Consider the following 9,889-nt stretch of genomic DNA (forward strand, 5'->3'; position numbering starts at 1 on the left):
ACGGTACCCCATATTTCTTCCATGTCCACGGTAGCTTCTTATTTTACTATGCTACAAAACCTTATCCTACAGCGTAAACATCTATTCTATGTAGGACATATTAGAGCTCATTCTAATTTACCAGGACCTTTGGCCAATGCTAATGACTTGGTAGATATGGCCACCAAATCAATTTTTGTTTTTTCCATAGAGGAACAAGCAAAACTCTTTCATGAAAAATTCCATGTAAATTCCACTACTTTGAGCAGAAAATTTCCTATATCTAAATGTATGGCTCGACAAATAGTAAAAAATTGTCAACATTGTGCTCCTTTAATCCCAGTACAATCCTTTGGAGTTAACCCCAGGGGACTGCTGCCTGGTCATATTTGGCAGATGGATGTAACCCATATTTCTGAATTTGGTACTGTTAAGTATGTACATGTGTCAGTAGACACTGCTTCAGGGGTCATTATGGCTTCCGCTCATTCTGGAGAAAAGGTGAAAGATGTCATTCAACACTGCCTACAAGCATTTGCTGGCTGGGGCATACCTAAAGTTATTAAAACAGATAATGGTCCTGCTTATACTTCCAAAAGCTTCCGGTTGTTTTTACAAACATTTAACATCCAATCAGTTACTGGCATCCCCTATAATCCTCAGGGACAGGGCATTGTGGAAAGAGCACATCTTACTTTAAAAAATTGTCTAAATAAACAAAAAGGGGGAATAGGAGCCTCCTACAAGTCTCCTAAAGATAAACTTAATTTAGTTCTTTTCATTCTAAATTTCTTAACTCTGGATAGGGACGGCCATTCTGCAGCTGATCGACATTATAATCCCCATAATACTCCTCAAGTATGGGCAAAATGGAAAGATATCCTGACAGGTTGTTGGAAAGGACCGGATCCAGTCCTTCGTTGGGTCCGAGGGTCTGTTTGTATTTTCCCACAGGATCAACAGACTCCAGTCTGGATTCCAGAAAGGCTAATCAGAGTTTTACAGCATGCAAGTGATGCTGCTCCTCCTCGCAGTGGCGAGTCTGAGCCTTCCTCCAATAACAAAAACTCAGACGGAAAGGCAAACCCGGAACCTATGGGCCATTGTTATCCTGGCCATATTTTTCACTTCTAACTAACACATTTTTTATCCTTCCTTTTCTTGTTTTTCACCAATTCCCCTACAAGCCTGTCAATTCTACTGATGATTTTTCAGGTCGTGCTGTTTTTGGTGACAAGGATATCTCTAGCCTTTCTATGCTTTAACAGGAGGAATTTTTGCACTTTGCCGTTGAAATCATACTACAAATCAGACCCAGAGTAGAGCAACTCGTTCTTCTGACCCTAGCTGTAATATTGCTTTTCCTCCCACGTCAGCTTGTGTATTTCCTCCCTTTTATGTTTCTACCAACTAACATTTCTAATAACACCTCTTAACTGTTCACTAACCGTGTGCTATCTCTCACAATGCTGGAATGGTTCTTTTGCCACCCGTGCAATTTGCACATTTCTATCTTCCTACCAGTCCTAGTTTCTGTTGCAGATATAGAATTGCCAGTGTTATCATCAAGAAACAGGAGAGGCTTTGACATTGCAACAGCCGTGATCACTGCCATCACAGTCTTTGCAGTAGCAGCATTGACACAACCATAACAACGATCATTTGGCCGAGAGTGCAGCTGCAGCCTTACAGACCATAGAGACTCTATCAGAGAGTGGACTCACTATAAGAACAAGTGGATACCTTGCAAGAACTTTTGGGACTGGGATGCGTTTATTCCCTGAGAGCTGTTTTGTGTTGCCCGTATTGTAACTCTACTGGGATGTATATTGTTTCTGTATTTAATATGGCTATATGGTTTTTCTTCTGTTTATAGATTTGTCAAACAGCGGGCTAGCTTAGGAGCTATGGTGGTACTCCTTTGCCTTGGCCTCCTTCTCTTCATTCGTTTTGGCATGCATCTACGAGCTAGCCAATAGAGAGATCAAATTATCTTTCATCAGGCCATGACCGCCCTAAAGGCCAACAGCCCCCCATTAGTATGGCTCTTGATGCTGGACCGGTAGTCAAAGACGGGTAATGAAGGAGGTGGCTGTGTACCAACCTAAGACAGGAGCTGCAGCATGCTCTGCAGGCTCTGATGACGGGTAAGGACATATGCTGACCACTCAGCCTAAGACAGACACGGTCCCGAGCCTTAGTTTAATAGTAAAGAAGGGGGATATGTTGGGGTTTCCGGGACCCCCAGCCTTGGGCATGGTCAAGATGGCACCTGACGCTGAGCCAAAAGCGGCCAGCTATACAGTAAACAACCAGCGAATTCCAATGATTGGCTAGTTAACGATGTGACTAGAGCATGCCCCCCTCGTGTACCTATCCTATGCTTGCAGCTGTCCGCGTTTACCTCGTGTACTCTCCCCTGATTGGTTGAAGTGTATATAAGCCTGGTGGGTGGGAGAGTAGTGAGGCAGAAGCGGAAGAAGCGGCGGAGGCGGAGGCTGAAGCTGAGCTGGAAGCTGGGAGTGCGCGGAAGCTGGAAGAAGCTGAGAGAAGAGAAGCTGGGAGTGCGCGGAAGCTGGGAGAAGCTGAGAGAAGGGAAGCTGGGAGTGCGCGGAAGCTAGGAGTAAGAGAAGTGTAGGAGAGGGACTGTGCACAATAAACTTCCAAAGCTTCAGACGTTTGTCGTGTCTCTCTCTGCGGGCAGAGGGAGCGCGATACTTTGTGAATCAGAACATTGTTGACAATCACAGCAAAGACTTTGTGTGGCTTAGTATATGTGCAAGTTCATCCTCTAGGTGTGTATCTGTGGTCACAATGTACATTTCTTTAAATGACTGCACAACACCTGCATACAACACCATCCATACACTCAAAAAGGTAAGGCCACATTCAAGGAATCCTGGTCAAATCTGAGTTCAATTTCTTTAACATTCATTTTCCTGATTCCACCATGTCACCTCTTAAGTCAATATGTCCCCACCCTAACTATACACAGTATGTCAAAATGACCTTCTTGAGAAACCCCTACATTAAGCATTCCTAAGGACTCCCTCTTTTTCATGGGAAGGGGAGTCTATCTAGAAGTAAAACATGAAGATGGTACACCCCAATGACAATGATGAGGACCCCTTGGGTGCTGGAATCCTTCTTTATAGACTGTTTATATAATTTTTATAATTGCTCTTTTAAATGAGAAATAAAGACCGTGTTTACATTTCTTATTAGAAATTAAAGAGCTTGACCAATCTCAGGCTCCAGGACCTCCTGGGTGTGGCCAAGTTTCCTCACCCCCTTCATCCAGGCAGACAGCGCCCCAGACACCAGAGGCAGGCATGATCTAGGAGGTGTCCAGATTTGTGCCCTATGCAGCAGGAAAAGGGGTCTGAAAGAGGACACTGAGAAATTCCCAGCCTGAGAGCATGGAGGGAGGCCAATGGTGGGGGACACATCCCAACTCACAGCCATTTTCCTGACAGTACTATGATTTCACTACACTTGGGAAAGTAGTGGTCCTGGCCACCCCAGAGGAAGATTCAAGACATGTACCAGCTCAGCTGTGCTGTCACAGGGAGGTCCTGCACACCGAGTCTCAGGCTCACGTTCTTGGCAACCCCACCCCAACTTTTTCACCACTGGAAGAGGAGTGCTAGTCTGTGGTTGCACACAGCTCATCTGGGTTATGGGTGATCCCTCTCTATCCCAGGGTCCTGGTCTCCACTGCATCCTGCCAGGCAGTACCACCAAAAGGGGTCAGGAGGATTCACCTCTGGGAATAACAGCACCAGGCACCATGAGCACCAGCGACACCTTCACCCTGCAGGCTGCACCTGGGAGCACCCGCGGGCAGTGAGAGGACCTGAGGAGCATCCATTTTGGACAGTGGTCCCAGCTGAGGGTCCCTCCTGCCTGGCTCCTCCAGGCACTGCTCTCAATATTTTTCACAGTCCAGAAACCCACCCAGCACTCCACCTGCGATGAAGAGTGGCAGATCTTCACAGCTGAGGGCAGAGGAGCATGCACAGCTGCTAAGTTATGGGAAGTTTGAGGTCCAAAACTCACACCTAACTCTGGCAGGGTGTCCTCCCATCTGCAGGACACCAATACGCTTGACAGATTGAACCTCCCAACAGTGAATGCTGAGGGAATCTCTAGGTCTGTAAGGTGTCTGTGTTGGATTGAATTGGTCACAGGTGAACAGGTCTTCCACTGTGGAATCAGTAGGAAGCCTACTAGTGTCCCCAGAACAGCTAAGCAAAGACACACTCAAACAATTGGAGAATATTTATACTGAATTCGAAGAAAGCAGCCCCAAAATAAATAAAACCAGACTTTGTGAGCACATGAGCTGGGGTATTCTGGCTTCCCTACAGAGGGAAAGGAGAGTATACCAGGGTACCAGTCCCTCCCAGCCTGCCCTGCTGAAGCCCTCAGTCAGAGATTGGGGGCACTCATGCCCTGTTTTCAGCAGCTGTCCCCTCCAGTGTTCCCAGAGGAAGTGCAGGAAGACAGTCCCTGATCCCAAGCTACCACCACCAGAAAACTTGCTCCCCAGCAGTTCCCCTTCTGTCTGGCCAGACCCTTGCAGGACCAGGACAACTCTCTGGTCAAACGCTTGCAGGGCAATGGACAGCTCTCTGACAGGTCTGGGGTGGGGCATGGGCAGAGGGATTCCTGCCTTTGCAAGAGCGCCTAGCTGTCAAACCCACCACCGCCTGCACTCACCAGATACAAATGCTGGATCACACCTTCACTGTGACAGCGGAGGACAGTGTCCTGTCCCAGGCCCAGCAAGTGATATCCTGGTGATGCCATCCCTGCTTGCTCACTTGCTACACACCTGCAGGACCAGTCCTGTGCTGGTGCACCACCTATCTCCTGTCCTTGCTTCCCCTTTCAGAGGCCCATGGCATCTCCCGCTGGCAGCCCTGCTCCAGCCCACCACCACCCTCCTCCACCCTTGGTGGCATGTGGAGTGTGCACATTGGGACCTGAGCCATTGCCCACCTTTCCAGAGAAGAGTGCCCTCAAGGAGGCATGGGCCTGTCCTGTACTGGAAGCATAGGTACAACCAGCAAAAACCCCCATGTGTCACCCTAGTACCCACCTGCTGCATATCCCAAGAGCCGCCCTCTACCTGCCAGTCAGAGTCTACTCAGCCCTCCCACCACCCACCACCTCCACTGACTCCAGCCCAGGTGTGCAGCCATTCTGGACACCTCTGAGGAGGGGCACGTGCACTGCACCAGCACGAGAGGAGGGATCCCTGCCATCACCACAACTGCTGCACTTCAACCAACATCTACAACCCTTCCCAGAGGATCAGGAAATGTCAATGTGTCAGCTGGTGGATCAGCAGGTTCTGGATCCAAAACCGCAGTGCTCCCACTCCACAGTCCCCCCAAGATCGAGGTATGCTCCAGGCACGCAGTTTCTGTGACTATCCCTCTTGCATCTGGTGCATGCACATGGACCTTTGCACATGGACCTTTGCACATGCACCTTTGCACGTGCATGTCCGTTCCTGGCATGACCCTGCTCATGCCCTGGCGGACCTTTGCATGTGCAACTTTGCACATGCACCTTTGCATGTGCATGTCTGTTCCTGGCATGACCCTGCTCATGCCCTGGTGGACCTTTGCATGTGCACCTTTGCACGTGCACCTTTGCACGTGCATGTCCGTTACTGGCACGACCCTGCCTCATGCCCTGTGTCAACAGTTTTCTGCACGTGCCCAGGGTTCTAGAATCATTACCTTCCCTAGCCGCGACATGGTAACAGGTCTAACTGCTGTTTCTCCTGAAACCGGTTCGCCGCACTAGAAGGAACTTTTGTGCTCGCCGCTATATTTCTGAATTGCGCCGTACTAATTGCTGCCATGGGTATGTCCCAGAGCAAGCTTTGCCCCTCACCATTGGCCCCCAGGGACCGGCCAGTGGCATCCCCCATGAAGCCCTATCACAGCTCCCACAGACTTCCCTATTCTGGTTGGCCACTCTGGGCTGCCTGGTACCGTGGGGACACTCACAGGTCATCCTGCCGCCGGCTTGCAAGGGCACATTGGCGGTTGAATCAAGCACCTCCTAGGTGTTTGTCCAGGGTCCTGAAGACCGTTCTACACTTCCTGGGAGATGCAGACATGTCCTCCATCCTCCGCATGCCAGGTCTGGTGAGGAAAATGTTGCTGTCTGTTGCACCTTCCACCGATTCCTGCAGCACAGACCATCAAATCATCAAGCACATGCCTCCTATGGCACAGGAGCAGGAAGAGGCTGCTTGCCAGCTTGCAGGACTCAGGACTGTCCAAGACTGCTCTCTAGGGAAGGCTGTGCACAGAGCCCCTGTAGACAGTGTCCAAGAGCAACCTAAGAAGTCAGAAGACACTGAAGAAAGAAAATATCAGAGGGGGAGCTTCCATGTGACTGCAGGAACACAATCTGCCTTCAGGCCCCTGGTGTCCCATGGCTGCCTGCCTTCCTTTGTGCCCAGGCATGGGGCTCTGCAGGTAAATGTCTGCACCCAGAGCTCCCAAGACAGAGCTGGCATGTCCCAGGCTACCTGTATGAGCTCCTGCCACAAAAGAAATGCTATCAGCAGCTCATACAGCTCCAGTGGAGGTCTCCCAGGCCTGAAGAGGAGGGCTCCAGACGCTTCCAACCATGAGCTGCCCCTGGGATGTTCTTCATCCCCAGGGATTCCACCGAAGAAGGCCCACACTGAGAAGGTGGCAGAAGGGCGGGTGGGACAGTCATTGGCAAGGAAGGAGTGTTCATGTACTGGGAATGCCAGCAGGCCACGGAAACGGAAGTTTCCTTTGCTTCCTCACCGCCGAGGGGAACCTCTGAGGCTGCCACCACCTCTGGAACTGGCCTGTCCAGTCACCGTTGAAGACCTAGACCAGGAGAAGGAGAAAGTTCTGCAGCGCATCAACCACCTTCTGATGGGTGAGACCAAGGCCATGTGTGACAGCACTACCATGGCCCCCCAAGCCCATGCATGGGACCCCGCTGCATTGGGAGGAGGGGCCAGGCCTGTGGCATCCCTGGGCCTTAGCCAGAACTTGCTCCACCATCCCAGTACCACCACTGTGGCAGCCTCCACCCCAATGTGGGTGTGCTCTGCTGTCTCATCCCAGAGACACCCTCCCACCTCCAACCTTAGTGTCCTCTTCCCCCACAGCCTGCCAATTGCTGCTTTGGCCCTTCCTCCCAGACCCTCTCCCAGCACGCTGGCAGTCCTGGCTCCACAGCCAGTGGCTCCCTTTGGGGCCACCCTCATGAATACCAGTTTGCCTTCCCAGTCCCTCCATGTGGGGCCTCCATCCAGCTCGGGTAGGAGCTTCCTCCCCTCTCACCAGGATCCAAAGCCCAACAGAACACACAGGGCCTCACTTGTGGACAGCACCAGCAGGTCAGCTCCAAGGGTGCGGCAAAAGGCTCTGCTTGGGAAGCAGGCTGTCATCTGTGGAGCCACCATTCCACAAATCCCTGGGGTTCCTCATGGGAAGATGCCCATGTCCCTCTCCTTTGCCAGCCCTCAATCTGGACACCTAGCAGCTCCAGGTCCAGGAGCAGCCCCAATCCCACCATTGACTGCAGGCCCCCCAGCCTTCGCCAGTCCAAAGCACTCAGCCCTTGGGGCTGACACACATCAAAACCACACCATGGGTTTCCATACAAGCACCCAGGCACATTCTGCTGGCAGACAGGATGCAAGGCCTGCTGGGCCATCAAATGCATTGGCCTCTTCCTCTGCAGCTGCCCCCCAGAGGACAAGACCTGTGACCAGAGTATGTCCTGACAACAGGCAGCCCCAGTCAACCTGTGAGAAACAAGTTCCATCCCCTTCCAGGCTGACAGGGTTAGTTACATCAAAGGCCACTGGAAGGAGAGACTTGTCCCCAGGCCTGACTACTCCCACAACAGCAATGAGCATTTGCTCAGAAAGTAGAGGGACCCCCAAACCCGGAGAGCACCAAGGGGCAAGCTTGGGACAGAACAGCAACAGTGACCCTGGCCTGAGCACTACTGCTGCACCCAGAAAATGCAAAAGCAAGAGCAAACAGGGGCAAGGAAGCACTGGAGCTCCTACCCTGAATGCCATCCCCCAACACCTGCCCACCCAGGAACACCTAGGCTCATCTCAGGGGACCAACACCACCCCCAGAAAGGCTACTTCTAGTAGCTCATCTGTCCCTTTCACACCAATGGGATCTGGGAGCCCAGACTTGCTCCCAGATCTCATATCAGCCTTTGGGAACATGTGTATCTCTTCCCAAAGAGGAGGGACCCCAAACAACAGAGAGCAACCTGGGGCAAGCTTGGGACACAGTAACGCCAATGTCCATAGGCAGAGCAACACCACGGGGACCAAGGGGCAGAAGGGAAAGTGCAAGTTAGGGCAAGAAAACACTGGGGTTCATACACTTACTGCCACTCCCCAAAGCCTGCCCATACAGAAACCATTAGGCTCTCCTGGGGGAAAAAGGACCACCCCAAGAAAGAACTCCTCTACTTATAGGTCTGTTCCCATATCACCAATGGGATCTGGGAGCCCAGACTTGGTCCCAGGTTTGACATCTCCCAGGGCAGCAATAAAAACCTGCTCAAAAAGTAGAGGAACCTCCAAAACTGGAGAGGAAAATGAGGGAAGTTTGGGACAGAACACTAAGAGTGTCCCTGGCCAGAGTACTACCACTGTCCCCCAAAAACAAAAGAACAAAAGAAAACAAAAAGAAGGATACACTGGAGTTCCTACCCTGAGTGCCACCCCCCAACACCTGCCCACCCAGGAACACCTAAGCTCATCTCAGGGGAACAACACCACCCCCAGAAAGGCTACCTCTGGTAGCTCATCTGTCTCTGTGACATCAGGGGGATCTGGGAGCCCAGACTTGCTCCCAGATCTCATATCAGCGTTTGGGGCCTTGTGCATCTCCTCTTAAAGAGGATGGACCCCAAGCAACAGACAGAAACCTGGGGCAAGCTTGGGACAGAGCACCTCCAGTGTCCATAGGCAGATGACCACCATGGGGACAAAGGGACAGAAGGTAACGTGCAAACAAGGGCAAGCAACATTCCTACATTTACTGCCATCCCACAAATTCTGTCCAAGCAGAACCCCTTAAGCTCTCCTGGGGGAACTAGCACCACACACAGAAAGGCCACCTCTATTGTGAGTTTGTCCTCATGCATTCAAAGGAATCTGGGAGCCCAGACTAGACTCGAATTTCATATCTGCCTTTGGGGCTATGTTCCTCTCCTCCCAAATTGGAGGAACAAGAAGCCCAAGACAGAGCTAATGGGGCAACTTGGGCTTCAACACCTTTAGTCCCACTAACCAGACCATCTGTATAGTGACCACCTTAAAAGGGAGAAAAAACAACTCTGTTCCTGGGGCTGAGGGAGCCACTCTTAAGTTCACCCCCTGCAGAAACCCTGAAGTCCACCTTGGGGCACCTACACCTCCATGAGCAAGGCTCTATATTCTTACACCCATGCCCTGACCTCTCACCCTGGCAGCTCTGCGTCTCTTAGGTTACATTTCTTACAAGTTACATGATATTTATCTCTTTTTCTCCTTAATCTTACATTTCCAGGATATGAGGCATGAGGAGATTGCATATAAACTGACAGGCCATAGCAGGAACTCTCCTTGCCATTCCTATCCCTAAAGTTAGGTATGGGGCCATGTGTAAGATGGAGAAAATCTGAGGCAACACTTAGATGCCAGAGAACTTTTTTAATATTATTGGGCATTAGTTCTTATCAAATGTATGATTTACTTTTGTTTCTAATAATGGGTGAACAAAAAACTTATAAAATGGGGTCAGTATAGATACTGAAAATTAATTTTACAACTTGCATGTTTATGCACAATGGTCTTATCACCTTAAATTAACTTAAGTTGTTA

The sequence above is a fragment of the Sciurus carolinensis genome, unplaced genomic scaffold, assembly GCF_902686445.1.
Source record: "Sciurus carolinensis unplaced genomic scaffold, mSciCar1.2, whole genome shotgun sequence".
NCBI classification, from domain to species: domain Eukaryota; kingdom Metazoa; phylum Chordata; class Mammalia; order Rodentia; family Sciuridae; genus Sciurus; species Sciurus carolinensis.